The sequence below is a fragment of the Octodon degus genome, unplaced genomic scaffold (genome assembly GCF_000260255.1).
Source record: "Octodon degus isolate 3935 unplaced genomic scaffold, OctDeg1.0 scaffold00043, whole genome shotgun sequence".
NCBI lineage: Eukaryota > Metazoa > Chordata > Mammalia > Rodentia > Octodontidae > Octodon > Octodon degus.
In genome coordinates this window covers 1,275,843-1,289,064 of record NW_004524619.1, presented here as the reverse complement: position 1 = coordinate 1,289,064, position 13,222 = coordinate 1,275,843, and the positions used below count along the sequence as shown (strand labels likewise).

General features: G+C 39.8%; 1 pseudogene; it reads right to left on the bottom strand.

Annotated features, from left to right (window-relative positions):
- Positions 1-10,257: 10,257 nt before the first annotated feature.
- Positions 10,258-13,222, bottom strand: part of LOC101561111 — a 28,059-nt pseudogene continuing 25,094 nt past the window's right edge.

Here is a 13,222-nt window from a genome sequence, read left to right as displayed (position 1 = left end):
AGTAAAATATTTACCCTACTCTGCATTTTACAAGAAAAGAAGTTCCCAGTGAATTTTGGATACCAGTGTGAACGCCAACAGCAAAGCTTCTAGAGCCGTTAGTGTCCATTGGAATTTTTCATAAAAATGGAAATTTCACTGTCCACTATTCACGAGTCACAGTGCTGACATCTTTCAGTGTAGTTTATGCAACTGAAGAAATTGTTTATAATTGTATTTAATTTTCATTAGCCTAAATTTAGATAGCCGCATGTGCTAGTAGCAACCCTATTGGATGGTAATAAGGGCAGTACCTTTACCAATTGTGGGCAGTTACGCATTTCTTAAAAAAACACAAAAGGACCAACCATCGAGGAAAAAAAAGACTAATAAATTTGAACTAATTAAAATGAAGAATTTCTGCCCATTAGAAGATGCCATAAGGAATGTAAAAATGATAATACAAATTTGCAATGTAAAATTATTACAAAAGACTCATATCTCCCACACACACTGTATAAGTTAATCAAAAGAAAGATAATCAAATGTTAAAATGGCAAAAGATTTGAAGAAACTTTATAAAAGAAATACCTAAACATTTATATGAGCAGGTGCTCAATAGAGTTAGTCATTAGGTAGAGAAAATTAATAAAACCACAGGACACATATGTATTCATCAGATGGCTATAAACAACAACAACAACAACAACAACAACAACAACAACAACAACAGGAGTAGCAGCAGCAGCAGCAGCAAAACAAATAAGAACTAGCCAGGCGAGGGGACAATGCCTGTAATCTCAGCACTCCCAAAGGCAGGAGGACTGCAAGTTTCAGCTCAGCCTTGGGCAGCTTAGTGACTTAGCAAGACCTTGTCTCAGAATAAAAAATTAAAAAAGGGGTAGGGGTGCTGGGATGAGTTCAGTGTAAAGGCTCTGGGCTCAATCTCAGTACTGAAAACAAACCAAACAAAGCAAAACTGCACGAACTGACAGTATTAAGTACTGGCAAGGATAAGTTGAGACTCACTGATTGCTAATGGAGATGGATATTAATGGAATCACTTTGGAACATGGGAAGTTTTTAATAAAGTTTAACATACATGTCAGGGCAGCGATTCTTCTTTTTGTATAAATGGAGAAGCAGGCCTATAGCTGCACAAAACAATGTGAGCGAGGTGTTTACAGCAGCTGCAGTTATAAAGGGCCCATGCAGGAGTAATTCAAGCATCCCTCAGTGGCAGAATGGGTAGATTTTATTTTTTTATTTAGTACATGGTCTAAAAGGTCTACAGGGTCTCACTATGTAGATTGGACTTGTAGTGATCCTCCTGTTTACAGCCTCCCAAATGCTGGGATTACAGGCATGTGCCATCACGCTCAGTGAGCCCTGGGGGTGGGGCCAGCACAGCAGGCCTAGGGATCGAACCCCTGGCCCCTGCATCTGCCTAAGAAGGCGCTTTAATCCACTGAGGTATTTGGCTGGCCCTAGAATGGGTAAATAAATGTGTAATCCATGTACATGTGGGTCTATAAATATATACATGATATAACAGTGCACAGGAACTAAAACATATAACTACAGGATTGGGTCTTACTAACAGAAACTAGACTGAAAGAAACTACGTGCAAAAAAAAATAATAATACAATTAATAATTTATTTAAAGACAGGCCCCAAGCCAGGTGTGGTGGCTCATGCCTATAATCCCTGAACTCAGGAGGCAGAGGAAGGAGGATCATTGTGAGTTTGATGCCAGCCTGGGCTAAAACTGAGTTCAAGGCCAACCTGAACTGCATAGCGAGACCCTGTCTCAAAAAGACAATAAATAAATAAATAAATAAATAAATAAATAAATAAATGCCCAAATAAGCCATATAGTAGCTATAAGGTCAGAATGATTTGCGTGTGTGTGTGTGTGTGTTTGGGTGCAAGAGGCAAAGGCAGGACTTCACAGGAAGTCATACAAGTGCTGGTAATCTTTCATTTCTTAACCCAGATGGTGGTTAACCAAGGATGACGGTGTGATAAAAATACTTTGAGCTGTATTCCTAGAGTTTGTGTGCTTTTCTCTCTGTCTGCTATATGTCAATAAAATATTTACCTAAAATTTCTCTATTAAAATTTATGAAGCGGTCCAAGCACGCTGACAAGAGCCTCAAAGTGTGAATGACAAAGGAAGACCCGGATCAATAATAAGAGGTTTTGTTTTCATTTGTGTGGCTTGCTGCATGCAAGCCAATGAACTGGAGCTTGCGCTAGCTCCTAGGCTGGGTCTGACCTGTCACTCTTCAGGGATGGCTTTGCATTTTTATACAATTATATGAGGTCTGGCTTTACATATCCAGTTCACAGTGTTGCTGAGTGTTTCCCGTATGCGCTAGGTTTAGTCTGGAGGTGTATTTTGAAGTAGCCAGGTTCTTACTTATCCAGAATTGGAGAAGCTACATGGTGGGCCATTTATACCTTTTATTTCTCTTCTGTCCTTTCTGGACAGGACTCTCAGATTTTTTCTGTCTGCAACAGTCTATGAAATTTTACATAGCTTAAGCTAGGGTAGGTGTTAGTGTCCACTAAGATGAACTGAAGGCTCGTCTTAGATGACTGATTTTGTACCTGCGGGTGTGAACTCTCACAGGCAGAGGTGTTGCCTGGTTCTTCTATGAGACCCCGTGCTTGTCACAGTGGCCATCACAGAGCTAAGAGCAAAAGATCCCAGGCATAGAGAATGAATGATTCTGGTTTTTGCAGCCAGCTCTGGCATTTATCTGTGTTCATCCCATTCTTCTTTTCCTATCCCCTCAAGGGACAGTTTGTTTCTGGATTATTATAACTCAACCAATAATGACAGCAGCTTTCTTTATTGACATTTAGATGTGGGTATTGTCTACATGATTCCCAATCTCATCAACTTTAAAGATCTCTCTGTTTCATGCACGTTCAATTATCAGCTGCTGGGAGACATTGTGCGAATTAAATAATTCCCCTTCAATGGAGACTTCCTCCATTAAAGACAGAGAGCATAGCAATAGCAGATGCCACTGGCCTTTGCTTATTCCTCCATGCCAGGTTAATGAAGAAGTGCAGGCCTACTTTTCTGAAGACTGACCTGGGATTTGTATAACGGGAACCCACAGAAAGAACTAAGAAATATGTGCTGCTACTCTTGAGAAGGAAGGGAGATCTGGATTTTTTTTTTTTTTTGGTTGCTCTTTTCATGTGCTTAATCATTAAGATAATCTTCCTGGGAACACTGGAGACTTGATTCTGATGACTTCATTTCCTTTGAATTCTTTTGATGTTATGTTTTCTCTGGCTGAATTATTTTACTCTGGTGCTAATGAAACTACAGAGAAGAAGGTATAACAGAAAGGCTGTTCCTTGGAAGCCCTATGAGTATGGTGGTGGTTAGAACAATTCTTGGCTTTGCACCAGGGTAGGGGAGCTCACTAGAATACACTACCAGAAGGTCATTTCTGTTTTCCTAGATGTATAAACATGATGATAGGGTAGGAGTGGTTCCTTGATTTAGAGATGGATTAGCCAGATGATGGATTACTCAGGCCTCCATTTCTTCTCCATTCCCCTTGTCCTGCCAGCCTCTTTCTTCTTCATCCCACCCTAAACAGCTTTTCTCAAAAGTGTTGAAAGAAACAGGAAAGGAAGATACAGTGGTCAGTGGTTCCTAGTCCTGCTCAGGAGAGTCAAAAGAAAACTGGTCTGACTGGGGGGGGGGTGTCCAGCCCTGTGTTTGGGGCAGGGAGAAGACCTTGCAGGAACTCAGTAACCTGTGCTTCTCAAGCCAAGCAGTCGTCCACTTTGAAAAACAAAGAAAACCGCAAAGTTGGTATCCAGATATAAATAGTGAGTAATGGTATGAAAGGAACAGACAGGACTTCAGCATCGGGTTTCTGAGCAGGACACACTCTTCATTCAAATTCAAGCTACACATCCAGTGTGCAACCCAGCTTGATGATATTTAGACCGCCTATGATTTTCAACTGAAATGGATGGCATGCCTTCTGCAGGATCTATACTTCACAACTTGTTATATTTCACTTCAAATTCCAGTAGATCGAATGGTAGCCTAAAGTATAAATTAAATTAATGGTTAAATATGATTAACCCTTGGGAAGTAAGGATTGCAGGGTAGCTTTGGAACTCCAGACATGCCATTAAAATCCACAATTTTCTTTTTTTTTTCTTTTTTTCTACAGTTATCCTGAACATTTTAGAAAATGTTATCTCATATGGTTGAAAATGGCTGCTGATGTTACAGTATAATATCCTGAGGGGGATGGAGGGAAAAGTGGGGAGAAAAGGAATTTCTACTTCCACTGTTCTTTCTTTTCTTCTTTTTCTCTATTTAGGACATGGTCTGCAGGGTCTACAGGATCTCACTCCATAGATCGAACTTGTAGTGATCCTCCTGTTTTCAGCCTCCCAAGCACTGGGATTACAGAACACACCACTACGCCCAGTCTTGTTCTTTCTTTTATTAAGGCAGGAAACTTTTTTTCTAGGGGTCAGAAACAGTTTCTCTTACATTTCATTGAAGAGAATCACATGTTCCTGTACTATGATTAAGGAAGAGGAAAGGAAAGATCACTATTGGCTGAGTTCATCTTCATATAATTGCTTAGGTCTGATGTGACAGCCTGCAGGGAAGACGCGAGATCTGCCTGCAGGAAGAAGAGAAGATAAATACTGGGTGATGACCAGTGTGGCTCAGGAGTTGAGTGGGCTCAATCTGCCAAAGGACCTGTTAGGGTCTTCAAAAACAGGGACAGTGAGTTTGGACACTTGCCTGTCTCTCAAGTTTAGACTGGTAACTCTCATGGTCTGATAAGACCACCAGCTATAAGTCTCCAGCTTTCTTATTCTTGGTTTTAGCTATGCAGTTTATGTTTACTGTTATAAACTATTTAATTTTTAATGATTTTTTTTACTCCATTTGTGGAACAAAGCAAAGCACATGCCCTTAGAGCTTTAATAAATCTACATTTTCTTAGGTGTTTGAACTTTTGGTGAACATTGATGGCAATTATTAATGAATTTGAAATTATTCTTGACCTGAATACACATCTATTTGACTTTAAGTGTGCTAAATGTTATACAAGACATACAAACACATGGATTGTGTATGTATTTATGTATGTGAACAGGTGACCAGGATAAAAATATAGTCTGTGTTGTTCATTTTCACTGCAGTTCAGAATTTTGTGATGCACAGTTCAAAATATTTTAAGACGGCTGGTCAAATAGCTTAGCGGATTAAAGCGCCTGCAAGCAGGTGTAGGGGCTGGGGGTTCAATCTCTGGGCCTGCTGTGCTAGCCCCAACCTGGGAGTGTGCTGAGATGGCAATTGAGACTGGGTGTGGTGGCACGTGCCTATAATCCCAGCACTTGGAAGGCTGTAAACAGGAGGAGCACTACAAGTCCAATCTAGTAGTGAGACCCTGAATACCCTGTAGACCCTTCCCCAAAATACAAAAAAAAGGAACAATGTTAATTTTAAAAGTGTACACATCAATGGAGGTATTAATAATAAAAAGGCATCCTATTAAATGTTGGAACTATGTGAAGATCATAGATGTGATAAGAAATTAATTTTGAGAATATATAGTGAATCCCTAAAACTCACCAACAGAAAACCCAAACAATGACTCAAAATGAGATTTAAATAGATAGCTTCTCCAAAGAAGATGAACAAATTGCCAATAAGGAGGAAAAAAGATACATCATTAATCATGAGGGAAGTACAAATAGATAGTGTAAAATACTACCTTACACCCCTTAGAATGGCTACTGTTAAGAAGAAAAAGTATCCAGGAAATAGGTACTGGAAAGATAATGGGAAAACCAAAACTCTTGTGCAATGTTGGTGGAAATGTAAAATGGTGCAATCTAGGCAAGACAATGTGGTGCTTCCCTAAAAACATACAGCGATCACATGGTCCTCTAATTCTACTTTTACATATATGCCCAAGGAAATGAAAGTGGAGTTGCAGTTGTGAATAAACACTATTATTCACAAGAGATAGAATCTGGAAACAACTAATTGTGCACTGAAGATGATTAAGCAATATATAAAATGTGGATACAGTAGAATATTATTCAGCCTTTGAAAGGAAGGAAGTTCTGACATGCTAAACATGGATAAGCCTCATGGACATTAGTGTAGTGACCCAGTCCCAAAACAATAAGTAGTGTGTTTATCTACTTATATGAGATCCTCAGGGTGGTCAAAATCATGGAGATAGACAGAATAGTGGCTTCCAGGACAGGAGGGAGAGGGAAATAGGAGGTTATTGGGAATGGAACTTTACTTTTTGTTGTTGTTGTTGAATTTGATAGAGGGTTTCACTAGGCAGTTCAGTGTCCCGAACCAGTGGGTCAGTCAACGAAGGTCACCTGGGGGAGAAGTGGGGAATTGAAGAGGGGACAAAGGACAGGAGACGCGAGAAATAGAGGCAAGACAAAGATTCTGATCAAGCCTCGTTTATTTAGGGGAGATTCTGGGTATATATAGGGGGTGATGGAATGAGGAAGTCTCGGCTCTTGGGGTCAGCAGGTATCTAGGCAATGGGGAGGGTGCAACCCCTGGGGCATAGCACGTGATTCACAGGGAATGGGCAAGGTGAGAAGGGCCATAAACTTGACTCAGCAGGGGAATAGAATGGATACTGGTTAATGACCTCCAACAGTTCAGATTTACAGTGATCTTCCTATCTCAGCCTCCCCAGTGCTGGGATTACAGGTGTGCACTGCCACATCCAGTTTTGGTAACTGGCCTGGTATGAGGTACTGGGTACCAAACGTGGGTCTTTGTGCTTGACAGGCGGGTGCTTAGACCGCTGAGCTATTTCCCCAGCCCCTAGAACTTTACTTTTACAAGATAAAAAAAAAAACAAACCATAAAGATGATGGTGATCACTGTACAACATGAAGAGTGAGTTGAATGCTATCGAAGTGTATGCTTAAAAATAGTTACGTGTACCATTATGCTAGCAAATTTTAACATACTAAATGATTTAGGGAAAGGAACTTAAATGACCAACTTAAATATGGAGACTTTTGGTGTGTTGCTGGTTTTATCTATTTGGCTTCAACAACCACATAGAAAATTTCTTTTTAGCTTTATTAATGTTACCTCCAGCTTGAACATTCAAATTTCTGTCTCTCTTTCCTCTAAGTGAGCTCCCTCTCTCATGCTTCTTATCTAGTTCTTATAGCAGCAAGTTGCTTAGGTTCGAAGATTACAGTTAGTTTTGATGACTTCCTTGCACCACAGGCGGTCAAACATGAAGGCTCCTCAGTTCCAATATCAGCATCATTCTCGGGCTCACTGTTTTTTCCTGGTCTTTCAGGCCAGCAGACTATTTAGAAAGTGTTGGTCTCTAGGGGACTTTTCCTGTCTTGGGAGAGCTTTTCTAAAATTTCTAAGTTTTTAGGAATTAATTATCACCAGGGAAGTGAATTACAAATTATGACGAACTTGCTCTTCAAAGGTGATAATTTGGTTATTTTCAAATCCCTTACATAGCTGATGCATTTATGTGAAATTATCTCAATTTATAAGGCATGTGTCTATTTGTGTTGGAATATAATCTTCTGGTGGGCATAACCCAGGACTTGAGAGCATTTTGCAGAGCTTAGAGTCCCATAAATATTCACTAACTTAAATTTAGTTAACATTTCTGGGTAAAGTAGAGACTACTTCAAATTTTGTTTGTAAGTGAGGTTATTGTTAAGTTAAAAATTAAGTAAAACAAGTCTTCAAAATGCCAGCTGGGTGTGGTGGCACAGCCATGCAATCCCAGTGCTTGGGAGTCTGAGGCAAGAGGATCATTAAGTGTTTGAGACCAGCCTGGACTACAAAGTGAGCTCAAGGCCAGCCTGCACTGCATAGCAAGAGAGCATGTCTCAACAAAACAAAACAAAGCAAAACAAAACAAAACAATATTCAAAATGTTATTTCTCAAAACTCTTCAAAATTTCAAAAGGGGGTCAGAGAACAAAGAGCCTTCCCCAAATCCCGGCTATTTTTGTAAGTTACCATTAAGCTTGTTAGCATTTCAATAATTTATTTGGAGCTGGGGTTCTAGCTCACTGATAGAGGACTTACCTATCATCTATCATACATGAAGTCTTTCCCTTGACTTGCAGCATGCGTGCGCACGCACACACACACACACACACACACACACACACACACACACAGAGCTCTGGTTTGTGTCTAGTTGTTCCCCAAAAGCCTCATGCAGTTATGGCGTGGACTTCTAGAGTTTGCGATTAATTAATGATCTAGTGTTGGGATTATGGGTGTGAGTGCTACACCCAGCATGGAGAAGACAGCCTGAGAGAAACATAAGGGAGACAGACTTGTTCTCTGTTGCCTTTACTCCTCCATTTTCCTCTTGCTGTTTTGCTGCTTTCCCGCTTCCATGTACTGTGTTCCTCTGCCCTGTGCCGCTCTGCCTTGGAGCCAGTGGAGTATGGACAGAAACCTCCACTAACTGTGAGCTAGTTTATTTACTTTTCCTTCCTTAATTTTGAGTGGTAGATATTTTGTGCCAGCAAGGAGAGAAAAGTAATCAACACTCACACATATACACACATGCACATACACACACACATATACACACACACACACACACACACAATACACACACACAAACAAAATCCCTCAAAATCTCATTTTATTTAACTTTCTCCAATTTCTAGTTTAAATCCATTTGGTACAACATTATTTGATAACTTTATTTCCTTTGCTTTGAAGTTGAGTCAAGTCATATCATTTAGAGTCTGGGCAGAAAATTTCAGAGCAGTTGTACTCTGGGATACTGCAGTGTTAAGAGTAATTAATTAATTCTATACTATTAGTATATCATGCATACCCATTTAGCCTAAATTTTTGACAAAGTCTATGACACAGACAGAAAGAAAGCAGTTTCCAGGGAAGGAAAAAAATAAATTACATTCTAGTGTGCTAGACCAGAATGCATTTTGATTTCCTATTCATGTACCCAAATATTGGCAAGTAATTATTTTGGTGTAAATAATACACTTTGATATGTACAGAAGTTATGGAGCATTTTATATGAAGTAATAATACTAAGTAATTTGACTGAACTAATGACTGCTTAATCTGACAACTAATGAAATAAGCAACACTAAATCTGATACATTCGCCATTTACAGACTTAAATCCTGGGCAGACCAAGTTGTCATTTTTGCTGATCTTTGTGGCTCTTGAAGTAACTTTAATAATAAGCACAAAGTATTCAATCTTCAGTTTACAAATTGTGTGTGCACGTCCATAAAGGCTGTTTAAGCTGTCCTATTCCTATCAACCTACAAGGATTATATATGGTTTTTAAAGTAAATTTTTGTTGAATTTTCCTTGAAATATATATATATATATATATATATATATACACACCAGGTTACATCTTTGAGGTCTCATGTCTGGGAAATAGCAGGTGGACGTAAGTTCAGCCATCTATATCCCAGTTTCAGTTCTATGTGTTCGTGACTTTCTATATGTATTATAAGTTTCTTGAAGTTGGAGTCTTTCTTATTGAATGACAGATTAGAATTGGCCCTGATTTTAGAGACAGGTTTGAATTAAAATTCTGAGACTTCGTAAGTTGCCTTAGCGAAGTTATCATCACATATACATAATGATGTACTATAAATTAGCCTTCAATTCTTTTGGGAAGACATCAAGAAAGGGAATATCTGGGTCAAATGGGACCTCTAAACCTAGTTGTCTTAGAAATTTCCACATGGATTTCCACAATGGTTGCACCAGTCTGCACTCCTACCAACAGTGGAGAAGTGTTTTTTTCCCCCATAGGCTCTCCAGCATTTGTTACTGGTTGATTTCTTGGTCATATTCATTATTTATTTATTTATTTATTTATTTATTTTTTATTATTACTTTTTAAAAGATACATTTATTCAGCATCATGATCAGACTGTTATGTTTAGAAATCAAAAGCATGGGTCCAAAAAAAGGTCTACATTAAAACCTTTTGTTGGAATGCTTTACACACAGAACAGAAACTAAAATGACCTGTTATACAATTAGTCATAAATACAGTCCTCAAGTTTTTTGCCATATGCATGAGTATTGTCTAAAACATGTTTTCTTTGTAGCAGCGAGGCCCTGCCACCACTGTGCTTGGCTGAGTTCACAAATCTGTTGTGACCTGTAGCTTCCCTGTCACTTTTCTGGCTCTCCTCTCCTGCTAAGCTCTGTTTCCTGCAAGTGTTTAAAACCTTCTGCCACTGCCATAGCTACTGCTGCTGCTGGAGCCACCATAGCCACCTTGATTTCGTGGTTTGGTAAAATATTGGCCTCTACCACCATAGGGCCCAGAGCTTCTGCCTCCAAAGTTTCCTCCCTTCATGGGTCCAAAATTTGAAGGCTGACTGTTGTAATTGGCAAATTCATTATAGCTTCCACCACCTCCATAATTGCTTCCATCATTACCAAATCCATTGTAGCCATCTCTGCTGCCACCATATCCTCCCCCACCATGGCTGCCACCAAAGCCACCTCGACCACTGAAATTTCCTCCACGACCAAAACTGTCATTGCCACCAAAACCTCCTCCATGACCACCACCAAAATTTCCAGAACCACTTCGACCTCTTTGGCTAGATGAAGCAGTAGCTGTCTCCTGCTTGGACAGGGCTTTCCTCACTTCACAGTTGTGGTCATTCACAGTGTGGTATTTTTGAATGACAATCTTGTCCACAGAATCATGGTCATCAAAGGTTACAAAAGCAAAGCCCCTCTTCTTTCCACTGCCTCAGTCGGTCATAACTTCAATCACTTTGATTTTTCCATATTGTTCAAAATAATCTCGTAGGTGATGTTCTTCAGTATCTCCTTTAATGCCACCAACAAAGATCTTCTTCACCGTTCAGTGGGCACCTGGTCTTTGAGAATCTTCTCTTGAGACAGCTCTCTTTGGTTCCACAGCTCTTCCATCCACGTTGTGTGGCCTTGCATTCGTGGCTGCATCCACCTCCTCCACAGTGGCAGAGGTGACAAACCCAAAGCCCCTGGAACGCTTGGTGTTCGGGTCTCTCATTGCCACGCAGTCTGAGTGCTCCCGATTGCTCAGAATGGCTCCTCAGACTCTCATTGGTTGTTTCAAAGCTCAGCCCTCCAATGAAGAGCTTCCTCAGCTGTTTGCGCACCTTGAGAGACTCTTAGACGTGACGGCAGTGGGAAGAGAGACTGACAGTGCTTCCTCCGTGGTGTTCACCAGCAGAAAAAGCCATATGCATTATTTCTTGAGTGAGATGGAATCTTAGCATCGCTTTAATTTGCATCTCTCAAATGACCAGTGATATCAAACTTAAAAAAAAATATTTATTTGTCATTTGTACTTCTTCATCTCAGATGTCCATTTTTTTGGTGTTGGGTCTTTAAATTTGGGAGGTCTGATTTTTTAATTCTTTATATGTTCTAATAGTAATCCCGTGTCTGAGAAAAAGCTGGTTAAGAGTTTTTCCCACTCACTACTCTGTAGTGTCTCACTATCATGGAAAAAGCATCATACCATAGCCACCTATGCACTCCCATGTTTATAGCAGCACAGCTCGTAATAGTTAAATCTTAGAAACAACCCAAATGCCCATCAACCAATGAGTGGATAACATGATGGTTTTTTTTTAAATGGAGTACTAGTATGCCATGAAGAAGGATAAACCTGATGTATTTTTAGAAAAGTGAATGCACCTTGAGACCATACCTTTTTTTGGGTGGAACTGAGGATTGAACTCAGACCCTTGCGCTTACCAGGGAAGAGACCATACCTTTAAATCAAATAAATTGGATACATATGTATGTATAAATATCACATTATCTTTCTATGTTAGAAAATGCAAGTGTAAATAAACCCCAAATGTATAATAAGTATTGTGAAATAGGAAGAAATTGTTCAAAGGTAAAGAGGAATGAGGAAGGGGAAGGAAGGAAGCAAGGAAGAGAAAAAGCATGAGAATTAAATGTAAATAAAGCTTTATGAATAAGGAGGGGACAAGAAGTTGGAGGGAGTGGAGGGAAAGGAGACAAATCAAGGAATACCATGTACAGGAAAAAATTCCCTATGATGAATGGGACCATAATTATATCTAAAGTGTAATAATAAATTTAATATGAAAAATAAATTGGCCTTCAAAGAACGTTCTGATTTGTGCGACCTGCTGATTTGCATGATGTCGTTATACCTGACATCCCTAATTTCCAGTTATCAGTGATTTAACAACCAACTTGCAGAATTCCTCCGATTTTAATAATCAGCTCTGCCAAGCTCCTCCGTGATAGCTCCAGAGCAGATCTGATGCAGGTGAGCTACTTGGGTGTCTTGTTCCGACTCTGGAGTCGCCAGCATTTAGAGTAGTGCTCGGCACAGTCGCCGCTCCCTCTCTCTGATGGGTGGAGTGGTTGAGAATGTCTAGGCCCTTTTCCTCCCAGATGACTATATGAGTGGGAAGTCACCCTAGTAGTGTCAGAGAGGTCACTGGATATCAGCTGGAAAATGACTTCAAAGTGCTTACCCAAGTCCCTGGCACCTCATGGAATGCACAGTTTAATTCTTGTCCTCCTGGGATCTCATTGTAAAAGTTTATCTGTAGTTTTGTGAGGAATCTGCACATTGATTTCCACAGGGCTTGCACTAGTCTGTGCTCCCACCAACAGGGGAGAAGAGTTCCTTTTCCCCCAGCATTTGTTATTGGCTGACTTCTTGATGATAGTCTTTCTTTCTGGGGTGAGATGGAATCTCAGTGTTGTTTTAATCTCATTTCTTGAATGACCAAGGACTGGAGGTCCTACTCAACCCAGCTACTTCCCACCTGGGAATTTTTCCAGAAGAGATGAAAATAGTGCAGAGCGATATATGTGTACCCATGTTTATAGCAGAACAATTTATCATAGCTCCATCTTGGAAACAACCCAAATGCCACCAACTCTTGAAGAATGGATAAAAATGATGTGGTATTTTTAGACAATGGACTATTACTCAGCTATAAAAAGGGTAAACTTGAGGCTTTTCTAGGTAAAGGCATGCAACTAGAGACCATAGTTATAAGTAAAATAAATCAGACCCACATGGGTAAACATCACTTTGTCTCCCTAGTGTAAGAACCTGAAAGGGTAAATAAAATTGGAAAAGTACAATAGATACCAGAAAAGGGAAGAAACTGTTCAAAGGGAAGGAA